The sequence below is a fragment of the Bos indicus x Bos taurus genome, chromosome 1, assembly GCF_003369695.1.
Source record: "Bos indicus x Bos taurus breed Angus x Brahman F1 hybrid chromosome 1, Bos_hybrid_MaternalHap_v2.0, whole genome shotgun sequence".
Classification (NCBI taxonomy): Eukaryota; Metazoa; Chordata; class Mammalia; order Artiodactyla; family Bovidae; genus Bos; species Bos indicus x Bos taurus.
In genome coordinates this window covers 154,346,861-154,363,207 of record NC_040076.1, presented here as the reverse complement: position 1 = coordinate 154,363,207, position 16,347 = coordinate 154,346,861, and the positions used below count along the sequence as shown (strand labels likewise).

At 42.9% G+C, this 16,347-nt stretch overlaps 1 non-coding gene across 1 annotated transcript; it reads right to left on the bottom strand.

Moving 5' to 3' along the window:
• Positions 1 to 9,319: 9,319 nt before the first annotated feature.
• TRNAC-GCA lies at positions 9,320 to 9,391 on the bottom strand. Its single transcript has one exon. It is a non-coding gene; the product is annotated as a tRNA-Cys (tRNA).
• Between the last annotated feature and the right edge of the window lie 6,956 nt (positions 9,392 to 16,347).

Below are 16,347 nucleotides of genomic sequence, written 5' to 3'. Positions count from 1 at the left end.
GGAAAGAGTAACATGGAAACTTACATTACCATATGTAAAATAGATAGTCAACAGGAATTTGCTGTCTGTCTCAGGAAACTCAAACAGGGGCTCTGTATCAACCTAGAGGGGTGGCATGGGGAGAGAGACGGGAGGGAGGTTCCAAAGGGAGGGGGTATATGTCTACCTGTAGCTGATTCATGTTGAAGTTTGACAGAAAACAGCAAAATACTGTAAAGCAGTTATCTTTCAATAAAAAATAAATTAATTTTTTAAAAAAGAAAGAAAATAGTGCACATCAAAAATATTTTTAAAAATACCGTTGGTTTGTCTGACTTATTTAATGTTATAGTCATCTCCTATTTGTGGCAAGTGATGCCAATTTTCTATTCACTGTATTCATATGGCCTTCTTTTTAGAATAAATTATTTAACATGTAAAAACAAGCAAGTTTAATGTAAAATACAAAGTAAATAATTGTTCATGGTTGCAAAATTGTGGTAAAAATCAGGAAGGATGATTGAAGCTTGGGAAATGTCATTATAATTGTCAGAATATGGGATGATGCGGCCAGAGGACCTGGGGTAACAAGTCTCATCTCTGCTCCTTTGCTGGTCCTGAGATCCAGAGCAAATGGCATAATCTCTCTATGCCTCGTTTTTCTTTCTTTTTTTAAAAAACATTTTCTCTTTTCAAAATACTGATGCTAGACTTTTTTTTTTTTTAAGTAGAGTTAATTTAAAATGGTATATTCATTTAAAGTGAATGGCAAAGCAATTCAGATAGGATACATCTGAAGAAGAATGTGCTTTGTATGTTAACATCTGTAAGATGGTATGGAAAAATTTATATGTATCATTTATATATATATATATATATATATATATATATATATTCTTTGTCAGATTCATCACCTCTAATGGAAAAGAATCTGACAAAGAATATATATATATACACATATGTGTATATATATTCATACATATATATACACACACAGACACACACATATATATATATCAACCCACTCCAGTATTCTTGCCTGGAAAATCCCATAGACTGGGGAGCCTGGTAGGCTACAGTCCATGGTGTCACGAAGAGTCAGACATGACTGAGAGACTAAACAGCAACACATAGCTTAAGTGAAGTCGCTCAGTCGTGTCCGACTCTTTGCGACCCCATGGACTGCAGCCTACCAGGCTCCTCCATCCATGGGATTCTCCAGGCAAGAGTACTGGAGTGGGGTGCCATAGCTTACCACGCTGTAATTCCACTAACTTCTATTTGCACCTGTTTTCTTACCTATGAAATGGGAATGAAGATAATCCTGTCCCACAAGCCTGCAGTTGGCTCTGATGAGCCACGCATGGGAGGTGAGGCTGAATACGTCAAGGGCCTGGCGAGCGTTACAGTAAGAGGGCGTGGCCAGTGCAGGCCAGTTACCTTACGTGTCCACCAGTGTCTGTACTCGGTAGCATGTGCCTGTCTGGCCATGTGTGCCTCCCGAGAAGACTGCATGCTCCTTGATGGCAGTGACCGTATCTTATGATCATTTCATGTCCTTGTCCCTTGGGATACTGTCTCTCTGTAGTGCAGGACTTGTGGATACTTTTTTCAGACTCTTTCCCATTATAGTTTATTACAAGATATTGAATATAGTTCCCTGTGTATTACAGCAGGTCCTTACCGTTCATCCATTTCACGTAGTGTGTGTGTGCTAATCCCAAACCCTTAATTTATCCCTCCCCATTTCCTCTTTGGCAACCATACCTTTGTTTTCTGTGTCTGTGAGTCTCCTTCTGTTTTGTAAATAAGTTCATCTGTATCTTCTTTTTTTAATATTCCACATACAAGTAGTATCTGATGTTCGTATTTCTCTGACTTCCTTTGCCTAGTGTGATGATCTCTAGATCCATCGATGCTGCTACCAATGGCATTACGTCATCCTTTTGAAGGCTGAGTGATATTCCACGTACGTAGGTGTCGCACCTTCTTTCTGCATTCATCTGTCGGTGGACACAGGCCGCTTCCGTGCTTAGGCTATTGTAAGTAGTGCTGCTGTGAACACTGACCCTCTGGAATGTGCGCTTATGAATATGTTGAGCTATGTTGAATCAACTGATTGAATGGGATAATCTATTCATCTTGACAATCTAACAGAGGCCCTTGAGGTGAAAAGTTGTCTACTATATCCCATACAATTATTAGTGTAGTGAATTCCCAGTTTAGAAACTGGCTGATTGATAAGTTGTGCCTCCCCATTGTCTGAACAGCTGTGACCATCTTCTGACTGGTCCCTGAGGCCACCAGTGTCCCCTGCCTCCCCAAATCCTTTTTCCACGTGGCAACCAAAGTGATCATTCTAATGTCCTTCTACTAAAACCCCACCTGGGCATAGAGAAAAACTTCCTTAGCATGGCACACGGGTCCTTCACTATCTGTCTCTGGCCTGTAGCTTAGTCTCACCCCACAGCATCCCTTCCTCCAATCCAACTGACCCATTTCAAGAGCTCAGACGAGCTGTGTGCTCTCTCACCTCAGGGCCATGGCACCCCCAGTTTCTTTTGCTGGAATGCGCTTTATTTTTCCATCTCTTTACTTGGCTGGATCCTTCTCTCCACCTAAACGGTGCCCCCTATAGAAGGCCTTTCTGTCCCCCTCCACACTAGGCTGAATGTCCCCCAGAAGAATTCCTGTCTGGGCCCTCGTCTCTGCCTAGATGGATGCATACAGGTCTGGTTTCCTGTCTGTCACCAGCATGGATTGTGGGTCTCAAATTAACTATGCAACAGAATCACCCCTCCAAGTTTGTGAGACAGATTCTGATTCATTAGGTCTGAGGTAGGGCCCAAGAATTTGTATTTCTAACAAGCACTAATTCTCAAAATTGGCTGCATATCAGAAACACAGAAGGAAGGCTGAAAATCTCCTACTACCCAGACCCCACCCAGACTGATTGAAATCAGAGCCTCTTGGCGGTAGGGGACAGGAGGTGACGTTGTGCTGGCCTAAGCATATTGATTTTTTTTATTATTATTTACTTTCCCAGATTACTTTCATTTTATTATTATTATTTACTTTCCCACATGGGGCTTCCCTTTTGGCTCAGCTGGTAAAGAATCCACCTGTGGTGTGGGAGACCTGGGTTTGATCCCTGGGTTGGGAAGATCCCCTGGAGAAGGGAAAGGCTACCCAATCCAGTGTTCTGGCCTGGTGAATTCCATAGACTTTACAGTCCATGAGGGTCGCAAAGAGTTGGACAAGACTGAGCAACTTTCTCTTTCACTTTTCTTTCACTTCTCAGATGAATCCAGGTTTAAGAAATCCTGCTTTAGCAATGCTTCTCCAATTCTAATGTGTATGTGCAGCGATATTGATAAAAGGCAGTAGACCCACAGTAGAGTCAAAAGGCTGCGTTTCTAAGAGGCTCCCAGGTGATGCTGGCACTGCAGGTCAGTGGTCCATACGTGGAGTGGAGTTTGAGAAGAGCTGGCCCATCCACCACTCACAGCCTCCACAATGTTGCTAGAGGTCAGCAGCATCATTGAATGAACACCTGTTGTTTATACTTACCCAGTAGCACCTCTGAATTTGTCCTTGTCGGAAACAGGTGTTTCCCTCGTGACTTATCAAGGCTCAGATCCGAATCTATGGTTTGCAGCCTCTGCCTACGGCATCTCAGGCATCTCCCAGTACTCGTGCCATCCACATGCACCAGGCCTCAATGCTTCAGTGTCTGCAGCTCTGGAGTTCAGAGCAGCTGTGTCTTGCTGAGGTGATTCCCTCAAGGAGCAGTTTATTCAGCCAACTTGTACAATGTCCATCCTTGTCAGGCCTAACCCCAAAATTGGTAAAAGGGAAAGAAGGAAGGAAGGAAGGGTGGGTGGGAAGGAGGAAGAATGGATGGCCGGGTTGTAAAGAGCAAAAGACGGGGAAGCTAAACAAGAACACTGTGTCCTAGTCGCTGAATCTCACCCTCAGTTGACCTCCTCCTACCATCTTCTTTTTGATGGTTCTCATCTGACCCCAGTTGGGAAGCCCCATCCAACCCCACTTCAACTAAGCCTAGAATCCCCCCACTCCTTCCCACTGGCTTCCTCTATAACCTTGGGGATGCAGACTGGGAGGGGGATGCACAGTGGGCCAGCTCTGACTCATCCAACTCCATGAATATAATGAGGCTCAACTTCTTGAAAATTTGAAATGATTGAAGAATCATCTTCCAAGAGAGACTCCCCAGTCAGGCAGGACTTAGGCCAATGGCATTTGAAAATGTTCAGTCAGTTACCAGTATTTCAAATTCAGGATATATTTCACCAAATTTACATTTCCACAACCTAAATGTCCATCGACAGAAGAATGGATAAAAAAGATGTGGTACATATACACCAAAAAACCTCAAATAGCCAAAGCAATCTTGAGAAAGAAGAATGGAAGTGGAGGAACCAATCTGCCTGACTTCAGGCTCTACTACAAAGCCACAGTCTTCAAGACAGTATGGTACTGGCACAAAGACAGAAATATAGGTCAATGGGACAAAATAGAAAGCCCAGAGATAAATCCATGCACCTATGGACACCTTATCTTTGACAAAGGAGGCAAGAATATACAATGGAGAAAAGACAATCTCTTTAACAAGTGGTGCTGGGAAAACTAGTCAACCACTTGTGAAAGAATGAAACTAGAATACTTTCTAACACCATACACAAAAATAAACTCAAAATGGATTAAAGATCTAAACATAAGACCAGAAACTATAAAACTCTTAGAGGAGAACATAGGCAAAATACTCTCCGACATACATCACAGCAGGATCCTCTATGACCCACCTCCCAGAATATTGGAAATAAAAGCAAAAATAAACAAATGGGACCTAATTAAACTTAAAAGCTTTTGTACAATGAAGCAAACTGTAAGCAAGGTGAAAAGGCAGCCTTGAGAATGGGAGAAAATAATAGCAAATGAAACAACTGACAAAGAATTAATGTCCAAAATATATAAGCAGCTCATGCAGCTCAATTCCAGAAAAATAAACAACCCAATCAAAAAGTGGGCCAAAGAACTAAACAGACTTTTCTCCAAAGAAGACATACAGATGGCTAACAAACACATGAAAAGATGCTCAACATCACTCATTATTACAGAAATGCAAATCAAAACCACAATAAGGTATTATGTCACATTGGTCAGAATGAGCGATCCAAAAGTCTACAGACAATAAGTGCCAGAGATCATGTGGAGAAAAGGGAACCTCTTACACTGTTGGTGGGAATGCAAACTGGTACAGCCAGTATGGAAAACAGTGTAATTTCCTAAAAAACTGGGACTAGAACTGCCATATGACCCAGAAATCCCACTGCTGGACATACACACTGAGGAAACCAGAAGTGAAAGAGACACGTGTACCCCAATGTTCATCTCAGCACTGTTTACAATACCTAGGACATGGAAGCAATCTAGATGCCCGTCTGCAGATGAATGGATAAGAAATCTGTGGTACATATACACAATGGAATATTACTCAGCTATAAAAAAGAACACATTTGAGTCAGTTCTATTGAGGTGGATGAAGCTGAAGCATATTATAAACAGTGAAGTAAGCAGAAAGAGAATCATCAATACAATATACTAACGCATATATATGGAATTTAGAAAGATGCTAACGACAATCCTACATGCAAGGCAGCAGAAGAGACACAGACGTGAAGAATAGACTTAAAGACTCTGTGGGAGAAGAGGAGGGTAAAATGATTTGAGAGAATAGCTTTGAAACATATATTTCCATATGTAAAATATATGACCAGTGCAAGTTTGATGCATAAAGCAGGATACTCAAAGCCGGTGCTCTGGGATGACCCAGAGGGATGGGATGGGGAAGGAGCTGGGAGGGAGTTCAGGATGGGGGGCACATGTACACCATGGCTGATTCATGTCAACATATGGCCAGTTCAGTTCAGTTCAGTTGCTCAATCATGTCCGACTCTTTGTGACCCCATGAATTGCAGCATGCCAGGCCTCCCTGTCCATCACCAACTTCCAGAGTTTACCCAAACTCACGTCCATTGAGTCAGTGTTGCCATCCAGCCATCTCATCCTCTGTCGTCCCCTTCTCCTCCTGCCCCCAATCCCTCCCAGCATCAGAGTCTTTTCCAATGAGTCAACTCTTCACATGAGGTGGCCAAAGTACTGGAGTTTCAGCTTTAGCATCAGTCCTTCCAAAAAACACCCAGGACTGATCTCCTTTAGAATGGACTGGTTGGATCTCCTTGCAGTCCAAGGGACTCTCAAGAGTCTTCTCCAACACCACAGTTCAAAAGCATCAATTCTTCGGTGCTCAGCTTTCTTCACAGTCCAACTTTCACATCCATACATGACCACTAGAAAAACTATAGCCTTGACTAGACGGACCTTTCTTGGCAAAGGAACATCTCTGCTTTTCAATATGCTATCTAGGTTGGTCATATCTTTCCTTCCAAGGAGTAAGTGTCTTTTAATTTCATGGCTGCAATCACCATCTGCAGTGACATTGGAGTCCAAAAAAATAAAGTCTGACAGTGTTTCCATTGTTTCCCCATCTATTTCCCATGAAGTGATGGGACCAGATGCCATGATCTTCGTTTTCTGAATGTGAGCTTTAAGCCAACTTTTTCACTCTCCTCTTTCACTTTCATCAAGAGGCTCTTCAGTTCCTCTTCACTTTCTGCCATAAGGGTGGTGTCATCTGCATATCTGAGGTTATTGATATTTCTCCCCGCAATCTTGATTCCAGCTTGTGCTTCTTCCAGCCCAGCGTTTCTCATGATGTACTCTGCATAGAAGTTAAATAAGCAGGGTGACAATATACAGCCTTGACGGACTCCTTTTCCTATTTGGAACCAGTCTGTTGTTCCATGTCCAGCTCTAACTGTTGCTTCCTGACCTGCATACAGGTTTCTCAAGAGGCAGATCAGGTGGTCTGGTATTCCCATCTCTTCCAGAATTTCCCACAGTTTATTATGATCCACACAGTCAAAGGCTTTGGCATAGTCAATAAAGCAGAAACAGATGTTTTTCTGGAACTCTCTTGCTTTTTTGATGATCCAGCAGATGTTGGCAATTTGATCTCTGGTTCCTCTGCCTTTTCTAAAGCCAGCTTGAACACCTGGAAGTTCACAGTTCATGTATTGCTGAAGCCTGGCTTGGAGAATTTTGAGCATTACTAGCATGTAAGATGAGTGCAATTGTGCAGTAGTTTGAGCATTCTTTGGCATTACCTTTCTTTGGGATTGGAATGAAAACTGACCTTTTCCAGTCCTGTGGCCACTGCTGAGTTTTCCAAATTTGCTGGCATATTGAGTGCAGCACTTTCACGGCATCATCTTTCAGGATTTGAAATAGCTCAACTGGAATTCCATCACCTCCACTAGCTTTGTTCGTAGTGATGCTTTCTAAGGCCCACTTGACTCACATTCCAGGATGTCTGGCTCTAGGTGTGTGATCACACCATCGTGATTATCTGAGTTGTGAAGATCTTTTTTGTACAGTTATTCTGTGTATTCTTGCCACCTCTTATTAATATCTTCTGCTTCTGTTAGGTCCATACCATTTCTGTCCTTTATCGAGCCCATCTTTACATGAAATGTTCCCTTGGTGTCTCTAATTTTCTTGAAGGGATCTCTAGTCTTTCCCATTCTGTTGTTTTCTTCTATTTCTTTGAACAGTATGAAAAGACAAAATGATAGGATGCTGAAAGAGGAACTTCCCAGGTCGGTAGTATGCTACTGGAGATCAGTGGAAAAATAACTCAAGAAAGAATGAAGGGATGGAGCTAAAGCAAAAACAATACCCAGTTGTGGATGTGACTGGTGATAGAAGCAAGGTCCGATGCTGTAAAGAGCAATACTGCATAGGAACCTGGAATATCAGGTCCATGAATCAAGGAAAATTGGAAGTAGTCAAACAGGAGATGGCAAGAGTGAACGTCGACATTCTAGGAATCAGCAAACTCAAATGGACTGGTATGTGTGAATTTAACTCAGATGACCATTATATCTACTACTGCAGGCAGGAATCCCTCAGAAGAAATGGAGTAGCCATCATGGTCAACAAAAGAGTCTGAAATGCAGTACTTGGATGCAATCTCAAAAGCGACAGAATGATCTCTGTTTGTTTCCAAGGCAAATCATTCAATATCACAGTAATCCAAGTCTATGCCCCAACCAGTAATGCTGAAGAAGCTGAAGTTGAATGGTTCTATGAAGACCTACAAGACATTTTAGAACTAACACCCAAAAAAGATGTCCTTTTCATTATAGGGGACTGGAATGCAAAAGTAGGAAGTCAAGAAATACCTGGAGTAACAGGCAAATTTGGCCTGGGAATACAGAATGAAGCAGGGCAAAGACTAATAGAGTTTTCAAGAGAACACACTGGTCATAGCAAACACCCTCTTCCAACAACACAAGAGAAGACTCTACACATGGACATCACCAGATGGTCAACACTGAAATCAGATTGATTATATCCTTTGCAGCCAAAGATGGAGAAGCTCTATACAGTCAACAAAAACAAGACCAGGAGCTGGCTGTGGCTCAGATCATGAACTCCTTATTGCCAAATTTAGACTTAAATTGAAGAAAGTTGGGAAAACCACTACACCATTCAGGTATGACCTAAATCAAATTCCTTATGATTATACAGTGGAAGTGAGAAATAGATTTAAGGGACTAGATCTGATAGATAAGATTCCCTGATGAACTATGGACAGAGGTTCGTGACATTGTACAGGAGACAGGGATCAATACCATCCCCATGGAAAAGAAATGCAAAAAAGCAAAATGGTTGTCTGGGAGGCCTTACAAATAGCTGTGAAGAGAAGAGAAGCAAAAAGCAAAGAAGAAAAGGAAAGATATAAGCACTGAATGCAGAGTTCCACAGAATAGCAAGGAGAGATAAGAAAGCCTTCCTCAGAGATCAATGCAAAGAAATAGAGGAAAACAACAGAATGGGAAAGACTAGAGATACATGGCCAAAACCACCACAATATTGTAAAGTAATTATTTTCCAATTAAAATAATTAATTTAAAAATTTTTAAAAAAGGTGTGGTTCATATACACAAGGAATACTACAAGCCTCCTCCCCTTGATAACCGTAAGTCTGTTCTCTGTGTTTGTGAATCTACTTCTGTTTCATAGATATTCTCCAGGCCCGAATACTGGAGTCGGTAGCCTTTCCCTTCTGCAGGGGATCTTTCAAACCCAGGGATCGAACCCAGGTCTCCCACATTGCAGACAGATTCTTGCTGAGCCACAAGGGAAGCCCAAGAATACTGGAGTGGGTAGCCTCTCCCTTCTCCAGCGGATCTTCCCAAGCCGGGGATCGAACCCAGGTCTCCCGCATTGCAGGCGGGTTCTTTACCAGCTGAGCCACCAGGGAAGCCCACATACGCAACGGAATACTACTGACCATAAAAGAAGACTGTAGTGATGGCACTTGCACAGTGCAGATGGACCTAGAGGTAATCACATTAAGTGAATTAAATTAGAGCAAGACAAATACAAATGGCTCCACCTGGGTCGCCATTTCCTTCTCCAAGGGTGTCACTTGTATGTGGGATCTAAAGTATGACACAAAGGAGCTCATCTGTGAACCAGAAGTAGACTCACAGACACACAGAATGGACTCACGGTTATCAAGGGGAGGAGGGCTGAGGGAAGACGGGATTGCGAGTTTGAGATTAGAAGACGCAAACTGTCACACACAGTGAATGAACAAGGACCTAGTGCATAGAGCAGGGAACTACACTCAGTGTCCCGTAAGAAACCGTAAGGGAAAGAATATGAAAGAGAATACACACACAGACACACATATATACATGTGTGTGTGTTATGTATGTATGTATGGAGAAGGAAATGGCAACCCACTCCAGTGTTTTGGCCTGGATAATTCCATGGACGGAGGAGCCTGGAGAGCTACAGTCCATGGGATTGCAGAGAGCCAGGCATGACCTGAATGACTAACACATGTATGTCTGTATTAACTGAGTAACTTTGCTATACACTGAAATTAACACAATATTGTGAATCAACTATACTTCAATAAAATAAATTTTAAAAGAGAAAACATTAGATCTCCAGCTTCTCTCCAACACTGGAAGGTCTGACAACATGGGGCCAGCTTAGGTTGGAGCTGAGCAGAGGTGCCCGCTTCAGTGGGCACACGCGTTTCCCCTTCAGCTTCCTTCCAGGCAGGTGAGCCCGCAAACCTCCTCACCATCCCCCAGCACTGAAGCCAAGCATCAGCGACCACAGCTGTCTTGACCTCATGCCACCTGAACTGTGCCTGCCTTCCACCGGACCACTTTCACTCAGTACCAGTACCTGTCAGCCCAAAGACCCTCCAGGGTGCCGTTTGCAGACCACACATGCAGGGCAAGCGGCCCCCTGCCCAGGGCCCCCTCTTGACCTTAGAACCTGAGCTTGCGTTCCGGCATTTGCTGCTGCTGATCCACAACCCAGTAGAAACAGGGAAGGCGCGCTCTCCTTGAAGCGTCCCCGGTTGTCCTCTGGGCCCGTCCTTTCTCCTGATGACAGGAGTTTGCACCGTCGTGATTACCTGCTCTCCAGGTGTCTCAGGCTCCCTACCTCCCCACACGGAATTTGCCCACAAGGGAAACCTGCTGCCTTCCCAAGAGATAATAATACTTATCGGGACCTTTTGTAGAGTTCCTGGACCTTTGGGGATTGAACCACATTTTGCGCGCTTTAAGCCCTCCATTAACGCCCCTGTTGTTGTCATTATGATTACTGGGGATTACGCAGCACTCTCAGAAGTCTTGCCAACACCAGGCAGGTGCCACCTCAGAGCCTCACCTGGCCCGGCACGGTGACTCAAGCCGGACGCACCTGGCTAGAGGGCTCTGCTCAGCCTGCTGGCGGCTGGACCTCTGCCCGAGCAGAGCCCTGTGCTGAAACTCTCCCTTCCTCTTACTCAGGGGCAGCGCTGGGGCCCCAGGAGGGCTGGGGGAGAAGGGGAGACCCTCCCAGACCCTCCCAGGAAGCACAGCCCCCGGACCACACAGCAGAGGGCATACTACATTCCGGACACCTAGAGATATTTATAGATAAGTATATATTTGTATATGCTACACATGTACTTTCAAATCTATTTACATGCAAGTCCCATGATATTATCACGAAGCTGGGAAGGTTACCTACGTTTTCCGGATGAGAACCAGAGATGACAGAGGTCGATAAGCTATCTGGAGGTTCACGCAGCTGCTGAGTGACAGAGGGATGGGAACCCAGGTCTTGATCCCGGGCTGCACTGGGCATCCCTTTCTTCCTAGAGTAGGAATCCAGTCCCTTAAAGCTCTATCTGCCTTGAGTTCTGCTGCAGCCCTGGGTCTCTGCAGTGAGAACTTCCAGACTATTCTCCCCAGTAGCTGCACCAATTTATACTCCCACCAACGGTACACAAGGATTCCCTTTTCTCTCCACCTTGGTGAATACTTAATATTTCTTGTCTTTTTGGTAACAGCCATCCTGACAGGTGTGAGGAGAGACCTCCTTGTGGTTTTGCCTGTGTTTCCCTGATTAGTGATATTGAATACTTATTGGTCTTTTGTACACTTTTTTTTTTTTTTTTTTTGAGAAAAATGTCTATTCAGGCCCTTGGTCCCTTTTATGATCGGGTTGTTTGGGGCTTTTCTTGCTATTGAGTAGCACGAATTTGAGCATATTTCCAATCTGTTTTTCATCTGAGATCTTGCTGCTAAATTGGCATCTTTGGGGTTTACCAACACTTTTCACTGCCTTGTTTTCCTCAAAACAAAGTTCTACCTGCTTGAGAGATTACTTTGAAAGGGGATTTCCTTACTCACCAGTCACGTGGAGGGAAATGTGATGAATGGAACCAGCATCACTCCCATGAGGAGAGTCCGCCTGGGAAGCCCTGGGCAGGTACAGGAAGCAAGGGTGTTTTGCATGTCTTTTCCAGAGGCTGCCTGGAGCTGTCAGCTCCCAGAGAAGAACTGAGGCAGCGTGTCGGAGCCAGATCGTACAGGCTTATAAAAGCCAGTTGTTAGGTTTTCAGGAGTTTGTGAGCCCGTGATCAAACCACTGGTCTCTTTTTTTTTTTTTTTTTGAGGGGGGTGTCATTGGAGTATAGCTGTTTTACAAGTTGTATTAGTTTCTGCTATACAGCAAAGTGAATCAGAATGTATATGAATACATATATCCATTCTTTTTCATGTTTTTTTTTTTTTTGACAAATGCCATGAATCAGGATTCACAGACTCTCAACCCTAATTTATCAGCATTCCACTGGCTAACTGCAACTAATCAACTCTAGCCACTGACTCTTTGCCAAATGACAGGACTGATCCTGGCACCGATACTTAGCTAAACTATTTGACTCTTCTCGTGGTTCCACCAAGGAGCCAAGAGTCTTCTTCTTCCAGCAATACTCACATAAACACCATATCTGGTTGTTTCTGCATTTCTACGGACACATGATAGTGGATACACATGAGGAGCAGTGTGCCCTCGCTGTCTGGAGCACCTCATCCAGGGTCTTTCCAGGGCTGTCATGTCACGTCCCTGGGTGGTGTTGATGAGAAACAGGCCATGAGAAAAGCTCCGCCTACTTTAAGGCTCTTTTCCATGATTTCTCGTTGGGCCCTTGTGCACTGCTGGTGGGAAAGGAAGTTGGCGCAGCCAGCTGTAGGTTCATCAAAAACTGGAAATAGAACTACCATACAATCCAGCAATTCCCCTTCTGGGCATTTATCAAAGAAAACGAAAATGCAAATTTGAAAAAATATGCATACTCCAACATTCACAGCAACATTATGTATAATGCCCAAGATATGGAATCAACCTAAGTGTCCATCAATAGATGAATGGATATTAACCCTTTGTCAGTTGCTTCATATGGATAAAGCAGATGTTATATGCATATATATATATACACATATATATATATATATATATATGGAATATTATTCAGCTATAAAAATGACATCCTGCTTTTTGTGACAACATGGATGGATCTTAAGGGCATTGTGCTAAATGAAATAAACCAGACAGAGACAAATACTGAAAAATAGCACTTATCTGTGGAATCTGAAAAAGCCAAACTCATGGAAACAGAGAGTAGAATGGTGAGGAAATGGAGATACACCAGTAAAGGGAACAAACTTCCAGTTAGAAGATGAAAGTTCTGGGGATCTAATGCACAGCACTACAGTGATAGCTAACTGACACTGCTGTATTATATACCTGAAAGCTGCTAAAAGAGTAGATCTTGAATGTCCTCACTGCAGAAAAGAAATGGTAGTAATGTGAAGTGATGGAGATGTATGGTTATGGTGATAATCATATTGTAGTATACATGTGTACCAAATCAAGACATTGTACACCTTAAATTTACACAGTTTTATCTCAATAAAGTTGGAAATTTTCTTAAATAAATAATTTTTACTTTCATATATTTTCAGTGTCTAAGATTTCTGAGATTTCTTGAAGACAACTTTAAAAGGAAAGGGCATGAGAGGCTGATGTATAAAGTTGGCCATGTTATTCAATTTATCTGAGACTCACTCTGTGGAAGTGGAATTACTGACATTGGTCTTTCAGGGTTAAGAAAGCCAAGAACTGTAAGGTAAGTATTTGCTGTTGTTCAGTCGCTCAGTTGTGTCTGACTCTTTGCGACCCCATGGACTGCAGCGCACCAGGTTCCCCAGTCTTTCACCAACTTCTGGAGCTGCTCAAACTCATGTCCACAGAGTCAGTGATGCCATCCAACCATCTGATCCTCTGTCGTCCCCTTCTCCTCCTACCTTCAATCTTTCACAGCATCAGGGTCTTTTCCAGTGAGTCAGCTCTTCACATCAGATGGCAAAACTACTGGAGTCTCAGCTTCAGCAACTATCCTTCCAATGAATATTCAGGGTTGATTTACTTTAGGATTGACTGCTTTGAACTCCTTGGAGTCCAAGGGACTCTCAGGAGTCTTCTCCAGCATTGCAGTTCAAAAGCATCAATTCTTTGGTGCTCAGCCTTCTTGACTGTCCAACTCTCGCATCCATACATGACCAGTGGAAAAACCAAAGCTTTGACTATACAGACCTTTGTCGGTAAAGTAATGTCTCTGCTTTTTAAAACACTATCTAGATTTGTCATAGTTTTTCTTCCAAGGAGCAAGTGTCTTTTAATTTCATGGCAGCAGTCACTGTCTGCAGTGATTTCGGAGCCCAAGAAAATAAAGTCTGTCACTATTTCCATTGTTTCCCCATCTACTTGCCATGAAGTGATGAGACTAGATGCCATCATCTTAGTTTTCTGAATGTTGAGCTTGAAGCCAACTTTTTCACTCTCCTCTTTCACTTTCATCAAGAGGGTCTTTTATTCTTCTTCCCTTTCTGCCATAAGGGTGGTGTCATCTGCATATCTGAGGTTATTGATATTTCTCCCAGCAATCTTGATTCCAGCTTGTGCTTCACCCAGCCCATCAGTTTGCAAGATGTACCCTGTATATAAGTTAAGTAAGCAGAGTGACAATAAGCCTTGATATTCTCCTTTTCCAATTTGGAACCAGCCAGTTGTTTCATGTCTGGTTCTAACTGTTGCTTCTTGACCTGCATACAGGTTTCTCAGGAGGCAGAAAAGGTAGTCTGCTATTCCCAGAATTTTCCAGTTTGTTGTGATCCACAGAGTCAAAGGCTTTAGCATAGTCAATGAAAAGTATAGCATCCAACTAATCTTTGGAATCTATTATGACTTTTAAAAGTATGCCTTAGTAAATGCTTCTTCCACATCACACAGATGAATACTTAGAATATCTCCCCATATTTTAGTAAGAACAAGAACAAAAGAAAGAATTTCTTGAGAAGATGTGATCTACTTTGCCACAAATTCATGGAGCTTTACTACCCCCAATAAAAAATAATTCTGCACACACTTCACAAATTCTATTCCTGAAACAATCTGTTATTTGGGAAAAGCCAAGTTCAACGAACATAGCAGTAGTCTTGACTTAAAAGTGTCTGGAGAATTAATTCTCTAAATTTGTGCTAACACTTTAGAGATGGGGGATAGTCAGGTATTTCTTTGTAGCTGTACAGATAGAACTTCAGAATTCAAAATCCAACTCAACTCTTGAGTGAATTATGTTTCTTTCTCCGTCACACGGAGCCCACAATCTATGAGACCTTAAAGACAGTGGGATTTTGAAGCCCTTCTGGTAAATAAGCTGCATATGTAGAAGAAACACGTTGAGACTATTCTTAGAGAACTTTTCTACTCTTTGAAGTGCATCAGAGTAATGAGAGCCATTTGGGGACTGAAGGAATGGGAAACCCTAATATCCTAGGATGTTACTTCAAATTCTTCTCAGTCCCAGCCTTTTGAATTTCCAAAACATGTAGACCAGCTTGGGTGACAGGTCTCTGGTGGCTTTGAGAACAGGTGGTTCCAAATCTGGGGAGCAGTTTAGTGCCTTAAGCGGCCATCCAGCTCAACCCAAGCCTGTGTAAGAGTTTGCCTGGCACATGAACTGGCAGAAAAGATAAAGCAAGCTCAAAGTTGAATACAGTTCAGAACTAAATAACATCACATATGTTAAGAACATATCACAGAGCCAAGCATGTTCAAGGTACTCAATATAAAAGACCAATTGTTGTTTTTAGAAAGGTTAGGTTTGAGGGCTCAGGTTGGGTTGAGGTTGAAATTGGCTTTAATCTTAGTAATTGTGAAATATTTTGAATCTTTTCCTGGTCTTGAAAATCACAATCACACTTTGGACGCCAGCCCACAGATATTTAAGACAAACCTGACGCTAACTCTCCAACTAGATTATGAATGTCCATAACAATAAGACCTCAATCTTAAAGGTTCTTTATCCTCACAACATCTGGCTCTGTGCTCTACACATAAAAAGTTCTTGATAAAAACTTAGCTTCCGTAATTTGTTCAAAATACGGCCATGTCCTCCAGGTTGCTCCCACGTCACTTTGTGAATCAGAAGAGTCGGTGAAGCCCCAGGTGCCCTGCGTCCCCCAACTATCAGCCATTGATTTGATTCTAGTCGACACGAGAAGCGCCATTTGTGCAAATCCGCATGCCAGGCGTTTCAAGCGAAGTTTGGAATAACTGATGGGACTGCCGTCTTGAAAACCATCGTCAAAGTTCTTGTCCTTCAACCTCAAACCCTCACATCACTGCATCTGAGGAGAATGCACAGTAGAGATATTTCCCAGAAGCTGGGGGAGAAATGGCATGGAGATTTCCCTGCTTATTAAAACAAAACAATAACAACACAGCTAAGGAAACATTAGCTACCCACGACCCAATCTCAATTGGTCCGATGTGTGTCTAAGTGTGAGTCCCACC